At 43.7% G+C, this 19,698-nt stretch overlaps 1 long non-coding RNA gene across 6 annotated transcripts in view; it reads right to left on the bottom strand.

Moving 5' to 3' along the window:
* LOC135388424 (uncharacterized) overlaps positions 1 to 18,729 on the bottom strand; it is a 229,442-nt gene extending 210,713 nt beyond the window's left edge. For 3 of the 6 annotated variants that reach the window (XR_010421367.1, XR_010421370.1, XR_010421369.1), the window contains exons 1-3: positions 18,291 to 18,706; positions 17,765 to 17,969; positions 13,916 to 14,087 (exon numbers count right to left, since the gene is read on the bottom strand). This is a non-coding gene — a long non-coding RNA (uncharacterized LOC135388424). Of the gene's footprint in view, positions 1 to 10,247; positions 10,412 to 13,915; positions 14,088 to 14,969; positions 15,070 to 17,764; positions 17,970 to 18,290 lie in introns of those variants that run through there. The other 3 variants (XR_010421371.1, XR_010421368.1, XR_010421372.1) reach the window with 3 other exon arrangements.
* Between the last annotated feature and the right edge of the window lie 969 nt (positions 18,730 to 19,698).

Genomic DNA, 19,698 nt, shown 5'->3' with positions numbered 1-19,698 from the left:
GCGCTCAGGCTTGCAGCCTCCCTATGACGGCCCCTACAGGGTCATCTCGCGAGCCGGGAAGTTTTTCCGCCTCTATCTTCCACGGGGACCTGACACTGTGGCCATCGACAGGCTTAAGCCCGCATTCCTGGAGTCTGCACCTCTGGTATCGCCCGACCCGCCCTCCCTACGTCCGTGCTCAGCTCCTGTCTCCAGCATTCCTTCCCCTCCACGTCGGGTGCATTGGGCGCCGCAGCTCGCACACTACGAGCCGCCCGCCGCCTCGGGTCCGGCTCCTGCACTCCTTGGCCTCGGCGCCCGACCTTTCCGCCAACCTCGGCCCTCCTCGCCAGCCTTGTCATCCGCCACGGGGGGGAGCCCTGTAGCAGCAGCGTCATAATCATCACCAGCACCGCCATCGGTTACGCGCAGCACTGCGCGTGACCCGAGCTTTCGTTTTCGGTTCATCGCCATTAACCGTCATTAAACCCATCAACCTCAGTAGAGCCTGGTCGCCTCATTTCTCGCTCTACACCCTAAAGCACGTCCCGGCAAAGGAGGGACTTGACCCTACCCAGATAAAAGCTGCCCTAGGTATTATTCTTTTCTTTGTGGGAGGTTCTTTATCAGGAGGAGGCGCCAGAAACTGAACCTCTGTATGGAATAAGGGGATAAGTAGGGAAAAAAATCGAGAAAACTGCAAAATATTTGGTAAGGTAATTGCAGTTCGAATAACACAAATGCAAAATGTGTAACAAATATATATGTCAATGAAAGAATGGCTAGGAAGCAAGCGAGCTGTTGAAGATGATGCATAATGTAAAAACCCCCGAGACTAGGGAACACGAAGGGACAGACGTCTTGTGTCACATGTTGTGTCTGTCCCTTCGTGTTCCCTAGTCTCGGGGTTTTTACATTATGCAAATATATATGTGTCTACCCTATATGCATGTCTTGTTAGAGTCGTTTTAGAGTGCATGACTTAGCAGAAATTGACAGGACATACCCCCTTTTTCAATGTAGCACCGCATGCACAGAGTTTTCATGCAGAAAAAAAAATGTTTTAATCCAAAAGCAGGACTTTGACAGCGAACTATGTTGATGCCAGGTATAGGGGGACCTATTAGCTTGGTGGACACATTTTGCTGATGACAATGCCCATTTGTATATGTATACAACACAGGCATTGCAGGTGCCACCAGAGCAGGAGATGGTAGGGGATTGCAGAATGCCATCTCTACAAAAAATGGGCCACAAGCACGCGAACACACCAGAGCTAAGCTTGGGGAAGTCTGCCCTTAAGGGTGATTAATTAACCAAGGTTGGAAAAGAAATGCTAGTTGACACCAAGAGTAAGGCTGTGGATATTTCAAACGAAAATTCTGGAGGGGCCCAAACCGAAAACGAGGGGTTCCAGGACAGCACTTGGGCACCAAAGGCAAGCAGGATTGGAAGCAGCTTGGGCCCAGCAGGATTGGAAGTGCTCTTGTACAAGACACGCTGTGGACAAGACCGACAGAGAGAAGGAGAAGTAAACAAAGGAACGTAGTAAAAAGATATACACAAAGGGAAAAAACTTTGTTGTATACCATTTGTATACATGTGTAGAAAAGGGGCCTGATCTGTCTGTCCGTACCACTGACAAACCTGCATTTCCCGTTTCTTACTCTCCTCCAGCGCGTCAATAACTAGCAATACGGTCCTAAATTTTGTTTGGCAGCTGCATACTGGTACGTAGATGCCATTGCAGCAAAAATACTAAACAGGGACAAGTCGACATATCCCCTTCTTGCATACAGAGGTTCAATAATCTAATACATATTAGAAGGAGAGTGTGGATTTGTTAGTGTGCAGTGAAATTCAGCCACCAGCATCCCCAGCAGTTGTGCGGTTGATGATGCAATTTGAAGTTGAAAGCGTCACATTCTAGTCCCCTTTTCTGCTGTTGTTTCAGCCTGCCGGTCTATGTTAATTTGAAGTGTTCAGCTCATACCGAACCTCAGGCTTGTTAAACAGGGTGGTCCATTAATTGTGTCAGTCGAGTTTTATTCAAGTAACTGTGCAATGGCAAAGCATGGGGTGAACTATTTTTGGGCAGTATTTGTATTTACCATTGTGAAAGAATAGTTTTGTTGAATTTTAATGCAGCAAATTGAATTTCTTTAATTGAACTCCATAGTAGAAAAAAAGCTAGAATATGAACTACATTTGGGGGGGGGGGGGGGGACAAACACAGCACTCAAATCCGACAGAAGCCAAATTCACATGCCTGCAAATGAAACATATGTCTGATACTGCTTTTTATGTGCTCATCTTAGTTTTTTCAGGACACAGGCACATGAGAACTTTCCTGAAATCTCGGACACACAGCTCAAGAGCAGCCTGTCATCGCTGCTTTCCAGAGAATTAAAGTAGCATGTAGATATATACTCTACTGGACACTCTCTACTCTACTGGACCTTGTCTGTAATCTGGTCTGTGGTCAAGCAATCCCCTACTCTCACACACTCACACCTTGTCAGTCATCAGAGTGTTGGTAGAGTATTGTTTAATCAGAAACTGCAGATTATACAGAATACCGTGTCCAAAGCAGTACGTATATATTGTAGTATGAATGAGCATGTCAAAATATAAATATAATAAGTATAACTATGGTTTATCTGTCTATTCTGCTTGGACAATATTTATGTATTTGAACTGCACGGTGTGAGTGACAGTCGGTGACATTCACAGTCACAGTAGGACTAGTCACGAGAACACTTAAAACACGAGATCCTCCAAGATTACGGTGGTGAATATTCCATACAGGGTCACTAGGGATTTGTTAGAGAGTCGTAAGGAATTCTTCTGACTCTCGTTAGAGCACGAAATGCCACCATTGTGCCGATGCAATAGAGGTTCTTTAAAAAGGCATTTGCCCACTAGTGTTTGTGCTCATAACTTACGGAATAATTGCATACAGAGCAGAAAGGTTCTTCTATACTTACAGCTTCTCTACAGAACTTACAGCTTCTTTTGTTACCCTTATACGAAAGCACAAACTAAGGTGAGTTGAACAACGTTACTGCTCGTTTGGACATGTGTGGCCAGAACAGTTCTAGAACGGTCTGTCAGCAGCATACTTCAAAATACGCACAAAAGTTGTACTGCGAGGCATACAATTACAAGGCACATATGTTTTTGGATGCAACATTGACTATGGTATGAATGGCACCTGTAGAATGCTCTGATCAAATTACACAATTAGTATTCGCTTTGTAGTGTTTTATCTTTTGTTTCTGTGAAGTTGCGTCCGCTTCATCCTCTGCAACTGATCTTACGCAGCTTGGTGTTGTTAATCAACAGTGTGATTACAGTTCAAACATGCTGAAACAAAAGTTTCCGAATATGTCCAGAGTTGAACACCTATTGCTATCTTCTTCCTCCCACATGTATTGACCAATGATATTCTAGGATTTCTTATTGTTCCCTTTTGCTCATGCAGAACTTGTCTAAGTACGATTCAGAGAGAGCAGGATTGACAACAGGTGTACGCGTTTCGGCTACAAAGGAACTGGAAATCTACGCTAGTTTCACATTCTGTTGCTCAATATTTGCTTCACTGAGGGCCTTGAATGCCAGTTGAAAAGCATGCTTCTTTAGGCTATTTCTCTCAAGCGCATAGTAATTATACAGTGCACTAAATGATGCTTCTTCGACGTCGACTTCCTTGTCAATGTCATTGAAGGCTGGTAAGAAGAAAAACATTTCAGTGTTTTTTTTTTTTGCTGAGCCAGTTGTTGCAGATACTGTAAACGTATTTTTATTCGCAATTTATTAGTTTTCGCGAACCGCGCATTCAGTCATTTGTGAAATTATTTGCGAGCATTTAATTTTCAGGGGCTGTTTCCTACCCTTGAGATAAACGTCAATTTGTGTTATGTCACGACATGGGAGAGGGAAGCATGGAGAGGCCCTGTCTGTCTAGGTGGTGTTGGCTTCTTGTGACTCCTCGACCTTGAGGCTGACCCACAGCCTCTCCGCTCACCTATGAGAAGGCACAACATTAGTGTGTGGCAGTGACACATGTGTGTGACAAACAGCAGCTAGCTTTTAGCGGCGCCTTGACCTTGAGGCTTATCAACATGACCAAAGTTTCAATCCGTCGACAATGCTAGTAGACGACAGAAAAATGACTGGGCTGTGTTCATGTTTCAAAAGTGAAACCACGGAAACACGCGGTGCAGAAAGTGTGCAACATGCGTAATATACAACTGCAAAGCGATACGCATGTGCAAGCACAAAAAGCTTCGACTTCTCTCGGATCTTGTGCATCACTGCAGAAGAAGGAACGGTATCCCCATTACCATCCCACCAGTAAATGCTTTCGAGTCATTTCTACAAGCCAACTCGAACCGCACTGCTGAGGACGTCCGAGCTGTTACGGACGCACCTGTGATGCGGCACCAAATCCACGTCTATGGCACCATGACCATCAGTGTGGCCACCCCTGCAGCAGTAACAGCCATATCTGCTATAGAATCTTCCACCGGCATCTAGGTGACGTGCCCAACCCCAGTATCCTACACCAGGACCGTCACAGGATAAGCGGTATGGTTGACCAGTACAGTGATGGCCAACTACTCGAGTTCCTACGCCCAGAGGGTGTCGTGGGATGCAGTGCCTCTTCCGCTAGCGGCCCAGACGGAACGATGCTCTGACCAAGATGCCGACCAGCACCAGCTGTTTCACGACCGCAATCACACACAAAGCAACAACAGAGGAAACGCGAGGCTCCCCACAGCCTCCCAGTCATGGAGAAGCCTGAGGCCCCTACCACATCACAAGCATACACGGCTCCAGCTTTCTGCAAACCCCTAACCAGCCCCACCCAACAACAGCAGACCAATGAGAAAGACCGTCGGCCCGATGGGAAGCCACCACCACTCCCTAACCGGAACGCATGGCGGGTCCAGGGTCACACTCACTAGCATTACTGGACTATGTCACAAAGGAACTTGGTTACAAGTTCCTAATGACATGCAACAGAAAGTCTATTTGGAATTGTGCAGCAATCATCAGGCTGCAATGACCACCCTATACCCCTGAAACTATCTGTGAACTGTCTCAAATACTACATTCTGGTAAGACCAGTTCGTGGAAGTAATGTAGAGCCACAGGTGCTGACTGCACTTCTCGACACTGGGGATGCAAATTTGAATCACTTTACAAGGCACGTTCATGTACCTCATTACATTTTAACAAAAACGCTTGGTCACAAACAGGCAGATTTTGCTAATACTGGAAGTGAACGAAGTCCAAGTTTTCGCTTCTTCATTTGCAGGCATGTACGTCATGCCATGCACATCAGGAAAATTATTCTATGTCCCAAACTCTATAGGAGTGGCTGTTCACCATCCTTGCGCTTCCTTTAGTTTATAATTTACTTTCGCATTATTTGCTTCCAGAATAGCAAGCTGACGCTCCGTGTGGCGGAGCTTTGTTTCTCCCTCCCTTCTCCTTTCGTCTTCTGAGAAATTCCTGTCTCCCCCCGCATTTGAACATAAGGACGTTTCCACGTGACCAGGTGTCCCGATTTAGGCAGGACAGGTTTCGCTGCCCCACCAGCCTGCTTGGGGACAGTATTTTGTCCTGCTTTTGGCGAGAACAATCCCTGAATTTTAAAACAAAGTTTTTTTTTTTCAAGGGTTTTCCACTCTCATGCCACCTTCTTCCGGCTGACATATTTTGAAGCTACAAATGGGTTGGTCAAACTTCGAATACAGAGAAGCACGTTCAAATACACAATACACAGGATGACTCATCGACCTTCCAGAAAACAGATATGGCAAAAGGATATTTGACCGCATACGCTTCACAAGTATGAAAAAGATTGGATAAAGCGAATGAATCGAATCAACTCTAAGTATACCAAAGGAACAAGCCTCCACAAAACAAAAATGCAAGAGAATGGGATACACAGATCTGCAAAGAAATGAAATCAATGAAAAATAAGTATGGGAGCCAACAGACTAAGCAAAAGCAAAGTATGGAACTGTACAACAGATACAAAAATAAGGAAGCCTCGTTCCACCAATACAGAGTAGACCATTAAAGCGGGCTTTCATTTCAAGCTCGAACGTGGGCCCTCTTAACACAGGGGAGAATCTCAAAACTATTCTACCACAACAATACAGCAAGCCTATTAGGTGTGTCGAAAAAGAAGACGTGGAGCACGTCACATCCCCATGCATGTCCACGAGCAAGATGCCACAGAAGGAAGTCGACATCACCACTGCACTGGGACTTACTCCTCACCCAAGAGGAGCATCTCCATCATCGAGAAGCAGCGATTCAGGATGTTCGGGGTGAGATTTTTCGTTCATATCCATACAAGTATGATGACAGAGTAAACAGAATACATTCTGGTCAAAAATAATGGGCGCTTTTGGCAGTACGAAAATTGTAAAATGCAATAACTACTGACCTCCATGTCCCAAACGTAATACAAGAGACAGAATACAATCTGCACGACAACTTGTACCCAAGATAAATATGGTCACATGTCTTGTGGCTGGCGGGATCCTGGTTCAAGCATTAAGGGTTACACTTGACCTGTTGCAGTCACGCATATTTTTTAATGAATTATGCCACTTTCGGTCGCTAGGTATTGGTCGGGGGGGAGGTCCCGCACATGCTAAAGCCGGCCCTGCAGCTACAGATATGTCAAGCATCAAATGGTGTTAGCTCAAGCGGTGACATCGGTGATTGAGGTGGGTACTGAATACACCTTTCCTGTCAGAGTGCCATATATTTCGGATAGCGAAGTGTTTTCAGGTAGTATTTCTGATTTGAATGCACTTGCAGGTTGTACGCCTGCTTCAGAGGCGAATTTTGCACTGTGACAAATTTACCTGTGTAGGTCTAGAACAACACATGGAATTAACTGACGGTGACAAAATAAAGCTATGCTCAGTGTTGTTAAAGTTATAGCTAGGATGCTGCAGAAAATTCTTAAGGTGTTATTTTGCAGCGAGGAAGTAGAAGCTGACTTAGACGCCAACTACATTCCGCCAGACTAAGGGACTGTAGCACTCGCAGATGTGCTGCTCTGAAGTTTCTTATTGTGTAATAAACATTCTTTGTTCAGTATAGTCAGAATCACATGGACATACATGTGGAACACAAGCGTAACAACTTGTGTATTTTGCTCAACAGCCACCAGACCCTGCAGAATGGGCAGACATCATGAGAAGCTTTGGTGAACGGTGTCAGTTTCCAGACTGTGTAGGGGCAGTTGACGGTAAACACGTCAGAGTTATTGTGCGTAAGGGAACTGGGTCCCAGTACTACCCCCAACTACAAGGTAACATAACATTTTCTATTCATACTTAAATGTTCCAATGTTCGGAATGTGTAGCTTTAGCCTACTGTCGTGTTGGCCACACCTGTCAGCCACGAGATACTGGGACAATAACTGTTACAGACTTCTAACTTGCGTCATGGAGCAGACGAATGTAGAGTTCTGGAACCATCATCTCCATATCGTATCTTCAACTGGCGGTAACAATGCTTTGTAATCCTTATCCACTGAAGTCATTTACATATCCATTAAAAAAGAGTGGTGCAAGTGTTTCTCCTTATGGTGCACCTAATGTGACCCATATTTTGTATTCCCTGAATATCACATACAGAATGTTATAGCTGGGTCGCATAGCAGTGTTACTACTTGTGCGCATTATTAAAGGCATTCTTGTCCTCCATGGGCATTTCATATTTCTAGGGAACATTTTTGATAGTGCTGATGGCTGTCATGGACTGATGTTGCCTGATGCTGCAATGACGTTCTGGGAAAGTGCTAGTGCAATTTCATAATGCATGCAGGAAATGCATGTAAAGTTGGTATCAGGTCATCAAAGACTGTTTAAGTCAATCACAACCTTAGCAGTCTCTGGAAGCAATGTTCACAGAAGTATTTATGCGTTATTTGTGTAGCATTTTGCAAGCCACACAGTTGCTCGGACTGACACGAAAATGTGAGTAAATGCGTAACGGCACCTTTACTTATTTAAAATGAGAGGTTTATGCATGAAGTTGCATGTTATGGAAATGTTACACTAAACTGTTAACTGTTATCCACCAAGACTGACACATGTGGGGTAATGAAATTGTGGCATACCAGTTGAACTGAGCAAGGAGCAAAAAAATCCACAAAGTAAAAAAGAAATAGTAACTTGAAGAGGTGCAGCATCCACAAAAGTCATGTTCTAAGTGTGTCCAGAAGCTCCTAGTGGTTCAGCTGTATTTCAGTTCCATATGTTTTCCAGTTTTCTGTTCTGTTTTCTTCTTTTTTCTCTTTTTTTCTTTTTTTCAGTCGTCTTTCTACACACTTGTAGAGCTAAGTATTCTTATACATGCCATTTACACTTCCCGTAGAAACTACCTTGAAAACGCATTCGGCATTCTCTGAATACAGTGGAGGATCCTGTTGAAGACCATCAACTTAACACCAGAGAATGCAGATGCTGCTGTACAAGCAGCTTGTGTGCTTCACAATTTCCTGAGCACCCGCAGCAATGACACTCTGGGATATTGTAATATTAGTAAAGGAAGATGCCATCAGGAGCTAGAAAGTTATGCAGTGTTGCCTTCTCTGCATGGCATCCATACAAGAAACTTTAGCAGGGATACAGCAGCAAGCCGAGAAGCATTCACTAAATGTTTCTGCAGTGCAGCTGGGGAGTTGCCATGGCAGTGGGCAAGGGCACAACCACAGCGAAGGGCAGTTTCTCCATGAAAGATGTATGTATGTATAATGACTCCTTTCTCGGCTTCATGTCTCCTACTAAGGTATTTGTGAAAGAATTAAGTTAAAACGCGGAGACCAAGAAGAGAGTGCGTGCGGACGGGGTGCACATCCCAGGAGGGCTCTGTCGTCCAACACACAAATATATGCATTGTTCTGTGTTGCATTATTGATATCAAACGCAACTGATGTATGTCTAGCACAGAAGTTTGCGCCAAGTGGACTGACTTGAGGCTACAGCGCTATACGCTACAGCCTATAGCTATAGAAGTGGGCTGATTAGCGGTTGGGGCCCTGAACTATTCATCAGTGTCCATTATTTAATCCCGCACTGTAACATATGTAAAAGAAAAGCATAGTTACCAAAGTGAATTTAAGCACTGCCACAGGGTAGCTCTTTTTGATCACAACACAAACACGAATCCAAACCTCGTCACCTTCAGCTGTTGTTTGTCACAACTTTCAAAACCCGTGTTTCAAAACAGGCAGCCATAGGCCACACTATTCGATTTTGTTAGACATTCGCATTAACAAAACGATGTCCACAGAGGCAGAACTGCATCTCCCTACTGAAGAAGGCACAATCACTGAACTGCAGCACACGATGGTGAATGTCAACTGTAAGTGTTGAACCCAGTACACTTACGTAGCACCTCGTTAGACTGCTGGAACTAATTTTTTACATTCTTTCCCCAACAATACCAAATATCCTGTGAATGTACGATTAATGTGTGAATGTCAGTGGTCGGATTCGTACATCCGATGGATATCCTTCTGACATCCACTGCGGATGAAGATACAATATCCATATAATGCCCGCCATGGCTATCCCTGGAAATACCAAATCTCACGAGTGCTGTAATGGTCGACTTCGAGCGAGCCATCTCAAACAAAGGTACAAGACTTTTTTTTTACCAAGCTTGATTAAATTGAATATCAGCTCGAGTTATTGCCTCAGATTGGGTTCTTACATAAATGTATTTAGACTTGGAAACTCTTCCAAATTTCATATAAATGCTTCAAAACAGCTAATGCAGCCCACGACAACGAATGAGTTCCGCACCCCTGGTATACAGCCTCAGTGTCCTATACCTTACAGTTTAAACAGGGTATAGACCATGATGAGGAGACTAATACTGTACCCCTGATCTATACCCTCATTATACCTACTATATATCGTTTCTTGTATACTGTACTGTATACTATTGTATTGTCCACTGCATACTATTTCTAACAGTGTACATTGCAGTCATGCTGTGTTGCATCTTATTCTCATAGAAATGTTATTGCGTCAAGATGAGTCATCACACAGAGCTGCAAAGATTGGGTTGTAGCCATACTCTGAACAAGTTTCCCTGTTGTAGAGCGTCTCCACACACAACTCGAGTGGAAAACAGAAAATGCGGAAAGGATACGCTCCAACACAAAAATAGCCTTTAATGTCTCAGCTACATCTGCCGGAAGATGAAGTCTTAGCACCTGAAGATGCGCTCAAAGAGCTTGAAGTACCACCCATGCTCCCTGCATGCACCATTTTAGTAAACGTTAATGTATAGTATGCAGTTAAATGTTCTGTAGATCCGTTTACATGCATAAATGCTGACAGGGTGCTTAGTTGTTCAAAATATCCACGACCAGCGGGAGCCACTGTAAGGATATGTTCACATTGTTAAGCATTTGATTAGTTTATTGTGACAGCTGTCCTAGTCAAAATCTGTAGCACAAAAGTATATGAATTTTGCAACAGTTGGTCCGTACACATGCATTATTTTTTCACTCATCTGTTACACCTGCTGAAGTGTCCAAAGATGCTTGTGCTAAAACTGTTCTGGGACCAGTTTACTTCCGGGGTTTCCTCACTGCGCAATGGGATGGGGTATGATGCTAAAGTTCGGCAGTTGGCTGACACCTCAGTGGTGCACTTTGATGGTGTGCTTTGTATTGTCTTTATAGGTTTTCTGAAGTGATGCACATATGCCTCTTGAAGACATTGGAGCGAATACCCATCGAACATGGAGATGTTTGCGCCATCCCGAATCCCGATTGCCGGTGTGTCCCGAATTGAATGCCGGTGTGTGTCCACCGGCAGAAGAGCAGAAATACCACCTGAGCAGGTCCATACTGGTCGTGGGTGCCTGGCTTTTGGTTTCGATGTGTAAATATACATTACAGGTGTGAATAGTACAAAGAAGAGAAAGAGTGTCTGGCAAAGTCTGGCAAGGTTAAGAAAAGCATCGACGGAATGATATCGCTAAGGCAGGAAAACTGGATAATATCTCGTTTCAACACTTTTAGTCAATTACAGGCAAAAGCCTAAAGATTCGGGCCACAATTGTTCGGAACAAAGAAGAAAGTGTTCAGAACTGATTTTCGTGTGAAGCAGTCCTATGTTAATAATACGGTCTGGACAGCATCTTTCCTATCTTTCCTGGACGGTCCTACCTTTCGTGGAGTACCAAAAGGTCCGTGCACCGCCATATCCTAGATTGAATTAGACGAGAGCTGTGCAAATATTCGAAATTTCTAATATAAAACGAATATCTGATGCTACTGGAATATTATTCTAACCTATTTTCAGTATTCCAAATTTTCGAATAGTACTGAAGCGAGGTATCGTTATCGCCATTCTACAAGTGGGCTTCGCCTCATTACGTTTAAGGGTTAGGTGAGGCCAACTTCACGTTAGTGCCATTGTTCATTTGGTGTGCAGCTCCATCATTAAGTGCCCACTTAGTGAAGCTTCGTTCATCTACACCTCATTACTCTTGAGCATTAGGTGATGCCCGCTTTACACTGTTTACAATATTCTGTCACTAAGGTCTATAAATTTTGTGAGCTCGTGGTCAACACTATTAGTAAATGTACTCCAGACTTTGAGAGTTATGTTCAGCAACAGATGAAAATATGTGCAGTTTCTAAAAAAAATTGTGGGAAATTTGCAATGTAAACAGAGAAATCAGGAGATGCACACAAAGCAGGTTGCATGGAACATCATCATCATCATTGCATGGAGTTCATCAAACTAATGCAGTCTACCATACACTTACATACACTACTCTTACTATGCTGGAAAAGGACATCACATGGTCTTTTCGCTATCCCAGATACTGCCATGTAAGGAGAGATGGTCATCACATTTGTTACGTGTTTGTGTTTGTCTGTCGGGTTTTCAAGTCATGGATCACATTTGTGTCGAGAAGTTCGTTCAAAAACTTGTTATTTCAGAAGACTCTATTAGCAGACACAAACAAAAATACACCCTGATAACCCGTATATTTCATACTCATTTCATTCTCTCTTTCATAAATTCGTACATAACATTCTCTCACAACAGTGTTCGATTCGCCGATCCACTGCCATCTTTCCCCGCCTGGATCCCCCAAATAAAGTTCACCGCTTTTTATGTCATTCTAGTTTTTTCAAAATCATTCTTTTGCCGCACTGTCCTACAATGGAATGATCTTCCGAGCAACATCGCTACAATAATACAAACTCAAGAATTTCATAATGCCATCTCTGTTCTGTTCTCATAGTTATTATCTGGTTACCATCCTATGTGTTTTCCTTGTGTACAGTACCGCTTAACGTACTATTAACGTATATCAAGTGATCCATTTTCATTGTAGCTGATGATGTACCACGTTGCTGATACTTCATGCATAAATTTCGTTGTATATGTCACATTATTATCTCACATTATCATGGCGTTGTATTTTCTTTTTCTATTTTGCTGTACTAAAATTTACGTAGATATACTCGCGATGCTGTAACCCTTTATTGTTGTAACCCACCCCCCTTTGTAATGTCCCTCAAGGGACCTTTGGAGGTATCTCGAAATAAATAAATAAATATTCCTGCCACCTCCGCTACTCGGGCCTCCACACCACCTGGTTAAAACGAATATGTAATGGGACGGAGTGTAACCTCGAGTGTAGGAATATGTTTACCAGCTTGTCTGTCTAGCAAACGCACTGCTGGTGACTGGGCCATTATGGGCAAGCACTATATTTTCCTTTTGAAAGGGGCAATGTGGCATCTGGTAGCTTGTTTCAGCAGCGAGAGGTGTGCCTCAGCAAATAGCACAGCGCTGTGTCATGCAAGGAGTATTGGGGTTACTGACATGCATCATGGCTGTTCCACATTTTCTGAAGCAACAACTTCAATTAATACTGGGGAAGAGCACACACTCGTACCGTTCAGGTATGTTACACACACACGTTTGCATGCTTCTCATTTGGAACCTCGCATTCAAGGTTTGATCCCAAGTACAGTTGGTCCTGCGCAGCCCATGAGTAAATACTTCAGGGTTCAAATTTCATAAGGGTTTCGCTTTTAACATCATATATTGCTTTATTTGAAACATCCATAAACCTATGTGATGTCCCACACACTCCACAGAGCTGAACTACTCTGACAGCTTTTGTAAAATATTTCCGAATAAGTTTCTTAACCCATTACTTGATAACTTTGCCAGGGCTGTAGAGAGCTTTGTACATTATGCACGCAAACCACCCTCAGGGGGCCCTTACATATTCTACTATTCTGGTACGCAGTCTTCTCTCACTGCTGTAGTGAACTGTACTTGAAAGACTTGCTATATGGTTGTCAGTATAGTTACATTTCAGGATTTGAAATTTTTGGGACTAGACCATAGGAAGTACCTTAGATTGTTAAAAGCAATAAAAGCCAAGTGCTTGGCACACACATAAGGACGACACACAGGCTGCGGTACACTGGGTTGACACATCACTGTATGCGGTACGGATGGGTCAATAATGGGTATAACTTGTATCCGCTACTCTCTCACTGAACATGTCCGCTTTGTGCCCTTCCACTCTAAGTCAGTGATGATACAATAGATATCGTGGGCTGTACCTGCGCAGTAGATCGTAAAGTGGGTGCGGCAGTGCAGTAGAGATTAGGCTTATGTGCCTGGTCAGAACAGTTGTTCGTTAAAGGGTATAATGTGCCAGCTTAAAAATGTGTCACACCACCATTCACAGTGCCCCCCAGAAAAGCAACCGTCCCACAGCAACAGCCTCTACATTGCAGCTCTGCTCAACCCAAGTGTTCAAACGTCTTGGATAAGGAAGCTGCCTATTGAGAACAATATTTGCTATGACAGTAAATATGACAGGACTTTGCACTTACTTGATGTTTTCTTCTCGTCCTTATGTAGAACTTCCATGCCAATTATGCATGACGCATAAATTGCACAAAATGTACATAAATGTCTTGCGATGAAAGCACAGCACAACATTCCTTCACAGAAATATTCAGTAGTCTTCCACAGCACTGCACCACAAGAAGTGTCCACACAAAACTGAAAAAGCAAAACAGAGCAAAGGTAAGTACAGTGTCTGGGGGACCTTGAACATCACTTGGGGTGTCTTAAGCCCAGTTTCACCAACTCCAATTAACATCTGAACCGTTATTATTGTCACTGAAATATTCATCACGTCACCAAGTAATGTTCGTAAAAATACTTCAGTGTTAACTTCACGTTTTGCCATCCTTGATCCCAGTTCAATGTTAACCAGCGCTGGTGAAACCGGTCCTTAGTCACACAATTCGTGTACAGGATCATACGTTAATGCACTTGCACATGAGATAAGTATTTAAAGAGATTGAAACATTCAAATAATTTATGTTCCTAAAAAACAAACTTTTGGACAGAGTCTGTCCTCCATCAGGGGTGATACATTTAACACTTGGTACAGATATTTATACTAATGTACATCAGAGAAAGGGAACGAAGAGGGTGGTGAGGAGGAAAAACAAATTCTTGTTAGAGAGGATTGAGGGCGCGAAAAACAAATACAAAAGAAGAGGCTATGTACAGTAGGGGTGTTAGGAGAGATCTCTGGTGAACGAACACAGTAAGGAAGACCACTGGAAGAAATATCACATGCCTGGGGTTTAAGAAAAGATTAACGATGACAGGACTTGTGTTTAGCCTGCAGCCTTTGTCAAACCCCAGGAGTGTAACATTTCTTCTAGTGGTCTTCCTTACCTTCACTTACCTGAGCTCTCTCAACGTTTTCTGCTTCCGGTAACCTTCATCACCTTCTTTTGTTTTTGTTTTTTTGTTTCATGCCCTCAATCCTCTCAGTTAAGTTTGTTCAGGGGCGGTAAGTGTTTTCCCGTTCCGATGACGTAGATACTATCGACACATTACAATAGGGTACGACTAACAGCCAGTTACATTTATTTCCAAAAGCCCCGGAGCAGCCCTACACCAGCGATGTCAAGAGAGCATCTGCCCACGCTCCCATCTCCAGGCCGCGGTTCTTCCCTTGAAGTCCCTAAAATCGAGGTTTGGTATCAGTTTCTCGGAACGCTCTTAATTAGCGTCCTGATAGCAGCCAGATATGAGCATGTCTCCCTTTTTCTCAGCCCTTTTGTTAGTAAACTGTGTAGTTTTTATTGTTATCAGTGCATTACTAAGTATCGTTAGTAGGTGTTTCTTAGAGTATTTCATTCGCAGCATTTTAAAGTGGTAGTCACGAGAAATTACAGCGATGCTTTCACACTCACAAGGAATATTATGAGCAAACCATGCTGTCCTTTCAAACGCGCATTTCTTGTGGTTAATAGCAACGCAGGGCATGTTCTGAGCAGATGGCTTTTGCTGCATTGTAGCGTCCAAAAACGTGCTCGCACATCCACGCAACTTTTAACACATGGCCTTGAAATCGGCCTAGGAGAGCTCATCTGCAGCTCAGCTGATTTAGTTTATGATAGTCTTTCTCACATGTGATGCATGCCGGGTTACCAAAAAGGTTGTTATTGTTCCAAGTTTCTTGCTGAAGTCGTCGTGTTGAACAATGGCCGAAGTAGGAACGTCAGGAGGCACTTCTGAATCTCCTCAATACCTTAGGGCAGTCGTTGTTTTCCTTCACTATGGTGTGCTAGAGCTTACACTTCAGCAAGTATTTAACTAAGTGATAGCAAAACGTGCCAGTGAATAATATGACTATTGCTCACGACTAACCTGTCAGCAAATGCGCGCATGCAAAATGAAGGACTGCGGTATTAAAGTGCGTGGCACGCACGGAAACTTCATTCGGAGCAGCATTCAAGACCCATCTTTTCGCCGTACAGAGGAAATTGTAGTGGTCACTTTTAATGAGATCCCCTACCAATGGTCGTCTTTGATTTTTAATGTTTGAAAAGAAAATAGGAAATAATAATGAAACCGTTATGCATTCATTTATGTGGGTATCTTTGTTTTCTTACTTCAAACTGTTACAATCGTGAAAATAAAATATGTAGACTGTATGAACTGCAAATAAACTGTTTTTATCATTCCAGCCTGCTTGGGTGAGCATCAGCAGCTAGCTGTTCGGTGTGGATAGATTAGCACGCTCCGCATGAACGTCTCGGGCTAGTACGCGGTAGTAGCATAGATGTGATTTAGCTGTATATTCTGGTCCCCCATAGCGGATAGGAAAACTTTAAGTAACTACCAAAAAACGTTATTCACCGAATCAAGTATCACGCCACAGCGTAGCCTAATATGTGTAGAGTAGGTGGGACATAAAAAAAATATTTTCTCGCCCTTATCAAAAAGTGCATTTTTAATTTTTTTATACGCATTAGTACACATAAGGAGTGCGAGGACGAAAAGTGAAACGCAGTTGCCACTTTGTGACCTTCATTTAGCCACATGCATTTAACCCAGAAAGAGACTATTTGTTGTAGCAATTCATTTAGATGCCAGAAATACTAAATTTGCTCACACACCACTGGGTCAATTTACTCATTTGCAATGCTCCTTCGCGTTGTTACAACTAAACACTGTGGTGCATGAAAGTCGTTGGTGTACATCGGTTACATTTTACATAGCATAATTTGAATTTCTCCTACAGTTGGTAATTTGAGCAAGTCTGAACCATTATTTGAACTGGTTACCAAATTCTTTTTAAACAGTTCTGTTATGGTTCGGCTCCAAGATGGCACCAGTAGTTTTGGTTCGGCTGAAAATCACGGGTAATAATAGTTTCCGGTTCAGGTTCGGTTCAACTCTCTGAACTAATGTGACCAGATTCATGTGGGACAGGTGCTGCACTTCTACTATCGTGTGGCTAGAGTGGAAGGAAGCACGGCCTTGATATGGTGAGAAATCATTCAAGAGCTCACGACAATGACAAAGTGCAAGTTCAGGCCACAATTTTCTCTTCATATCTACTGGTAAAGTGCTAGACAAAAGCTAACAGAACACACTCTGGCACATTCCTTCCTCAGAGTGACACGCTAACAGCTAGTGGGACAGTACGGACTTGGCAAACAGGTAACTGGGTTGCCTAGACACATGTCTGTAAGTCCGTGCGGTCCCATTCACTGCTAGCGTGTCACTCTGATGAAGGAACATGCTGGAGCACATTCTGTAAACTTTTGTCCAGCACTGTATGAAGACACACTAATCAGAATACATGCTGGTCAATGTATTCCATGTGCGCACTAGGCAGTACTTACGATAAAAAAAGCATAATCTAAACAACAATAAATAAAAATATCAAGTGACAGTCAATTTAAAAAGACAGCATTGGGTACGGGCGAAGCAAAATATATTAGATTGTAGACTGACACGCACCACCCACTGTCATTTTGCAATAGCAATACAATGCACGTGAAATGGCTTACGTACAGGTTCCGACAAAAGTTTACGGAACACTTGAACAGTGTATTTTTTTCCTCGGTGCGACACTTTACCGGTGAGAGGAAAGGGGCTCGTTTACTCATTCACAGAGGTGAGCGAGTGTGCTGGTACCGACACATCGCGGTAGTTTCAGTATGGTCTGAACGTGCGCGAAAGGTGGTCTGAATAAGTGTCGCTGCCAGCACACTCCTCCACCCCTCTGAACGAGTCAACAAGCCTGCTTCCACTTGCCGCTAGAGTGTCACACCAAGGAGAAGATACTCCGATCACATTTTCCGTCAGCTTTTGTCGGGACCTGTACAATGAACATCACTGAGAAACATCTTTGGATTACTAACCTGACTCTACCTGAATCAAGACGTTCGTCGTCGTTCTCACTCTTGTCCTAACGTGCTGTGCTCACAGAGGTTGAAGCTTTATGGTGACACCTTTACATGTTGCTCGGTTGTTCGATGACATGGATATCGAGGTAATTGAAGCAAGGGATGTGCAGTAGTATTCCACCACATGAAGATGGCGACGAAGCAGGTAGTGGCATTGGATCTGAATCCGAACAGGCAAGGCCTCGGTAATTATGCTCTCAAACTTAAATAACGTTGCCGCAGCACTCTCGCGATCTAGAACACAAACGAAACAGGAAATTTTCGACTAAATCACAATTTGGAACGTGGGTGACAATGCGAAACAGACACACTGTAACCTCCCTGTAATCGTTGTAACAACTGAAATCTGCACATAGGCGAGTTCAACGGCAGGCGAGATCCGTTCTTCGCCTGTACCACCCATGCAATTATTCTGTACAATACTCCAACAAGAGAATCTACGGTTGGTTAGCCGAAATACACTGCAGTACGGAATATTTACCGTGATTTGCAATGCTAGGGTTCCAAGGTTTTCATTACACGTTGAGCTAGAGTGAATTAGCGATTGCACACAACAGCTGAGAAAACAAGGTTGTGATACAGGATGTGACAAGGCGTCACGATTGCCCACATCGTTTTCAGGTGACTTCATCAACGTAAGTCGCATCGATACTCTTTGCTTTAAACGGATGGCCGTTTCTCGCGGGCGCTTTCTACACGTGCATCACACCGCTGTAGCGGTAAACATCACAGCACGATCTGGAAAGTTGCCAGGTGCAACTAAATTTCATTACAGGGAACAAGGAAGCATCTGTTGAAACTCCACTCATGAATTGTAACCCAAATAAGACATACTATATCTTTTCCACGGCACTTCGGCAAACAAAACTTGCCGCACGCGCAACAAAAACACGAACAAACAAACAATGAGCACAACAAACCTTGCTTGGATTGGATTATGGATTGTACACGGTAATATATGCACTTTGCACCTTTGCACATGAGCGACTGTCGCCGCCAGACGGATGCCTATGTGCCGCCGCCACTTCTCCCAATCGGTGCTGCGGTTGGAAAACAGTCAGAAAGACTATGAACTCGTAAAGTAAACTAAACTAAACTCCATTGCGAAGCTAAAGAGCCCGGCAACATTTTCTCAAATCTGAGCATCTGGGAATTACAACGTTTTCGAAAAATTAGGTAGGCAGATAGTCACCCTTGTGTGCGACATGCTGCACGTGCTTCCCTGCTGAAAAAAGAAGGCATGATCTGAATGATTTCTTCACGCAGTTCCAATTAGATTCAGTGTGAAATCAGACGGCCAATTCGTTTCACGTGTATAAGCGGAGTATTTCTCAGGATGGGAGTCGGAACGTGGGGGTAGGGGCGTCAGCCGCCCCCGACCAGGAACGAGGGAGGGTGACGCCCCCCCCCCCCCCACACACACACACTTTTCGCAAGTGCCGCAAGGCCCGCGTGCCTCTTACCGTACTGGGCGACAACCCGGAAATGAGCCGAGAGTTTACATAATTCAGAGCTGGGTCATTCCAAAGGTCCTTGTCGACCCCCCGCACTTCTGGACCTAAAAATTATCGTGGATACCCTATGGTATTAATAGACATTTCCCAAAGTCTTACTCGGGAATATTCAGCCCCTGTTATTTTACGCCGGGTCAAATTTTTCGGTAAGCACGAAAACCATATAGTATGCTTGAAATAATCGGACGAGTACATCGCTCCCGTTACACGCATAATTATGGTGCTGAAACAGAGGACTGGGTTCGGAAAATGAGGTGAATGAGCAATTTTTGGGAAATTCCAACTTTTAGTGCCCTAAAACGCCCCAGCTATCGGCGCTTTTTCTTGCGACTTTGCGAGTTTTAAAATATACTTTACGTAACAGCTGGAATCCTT

The sequence above is a fragment of the Ornithodoros turicata genome, chromosome 3, assembly GCF_037126465.1.
Source record: "Ornithodoros turicata isolate Travis chromosome 3, ASM3712646v1, whole genome shotgun sequence".
NCBI classification, from domain to species: domain Eukaryota; kingdom Metazoa; phylum Arthropoda; class Arachnida; order Ixodida; family Argasidae; genus Ornithodoros; species Ornithodoros turicata.
This window is presented reverse-complemented; position numbering and strand designations above follow the sequence as displayed.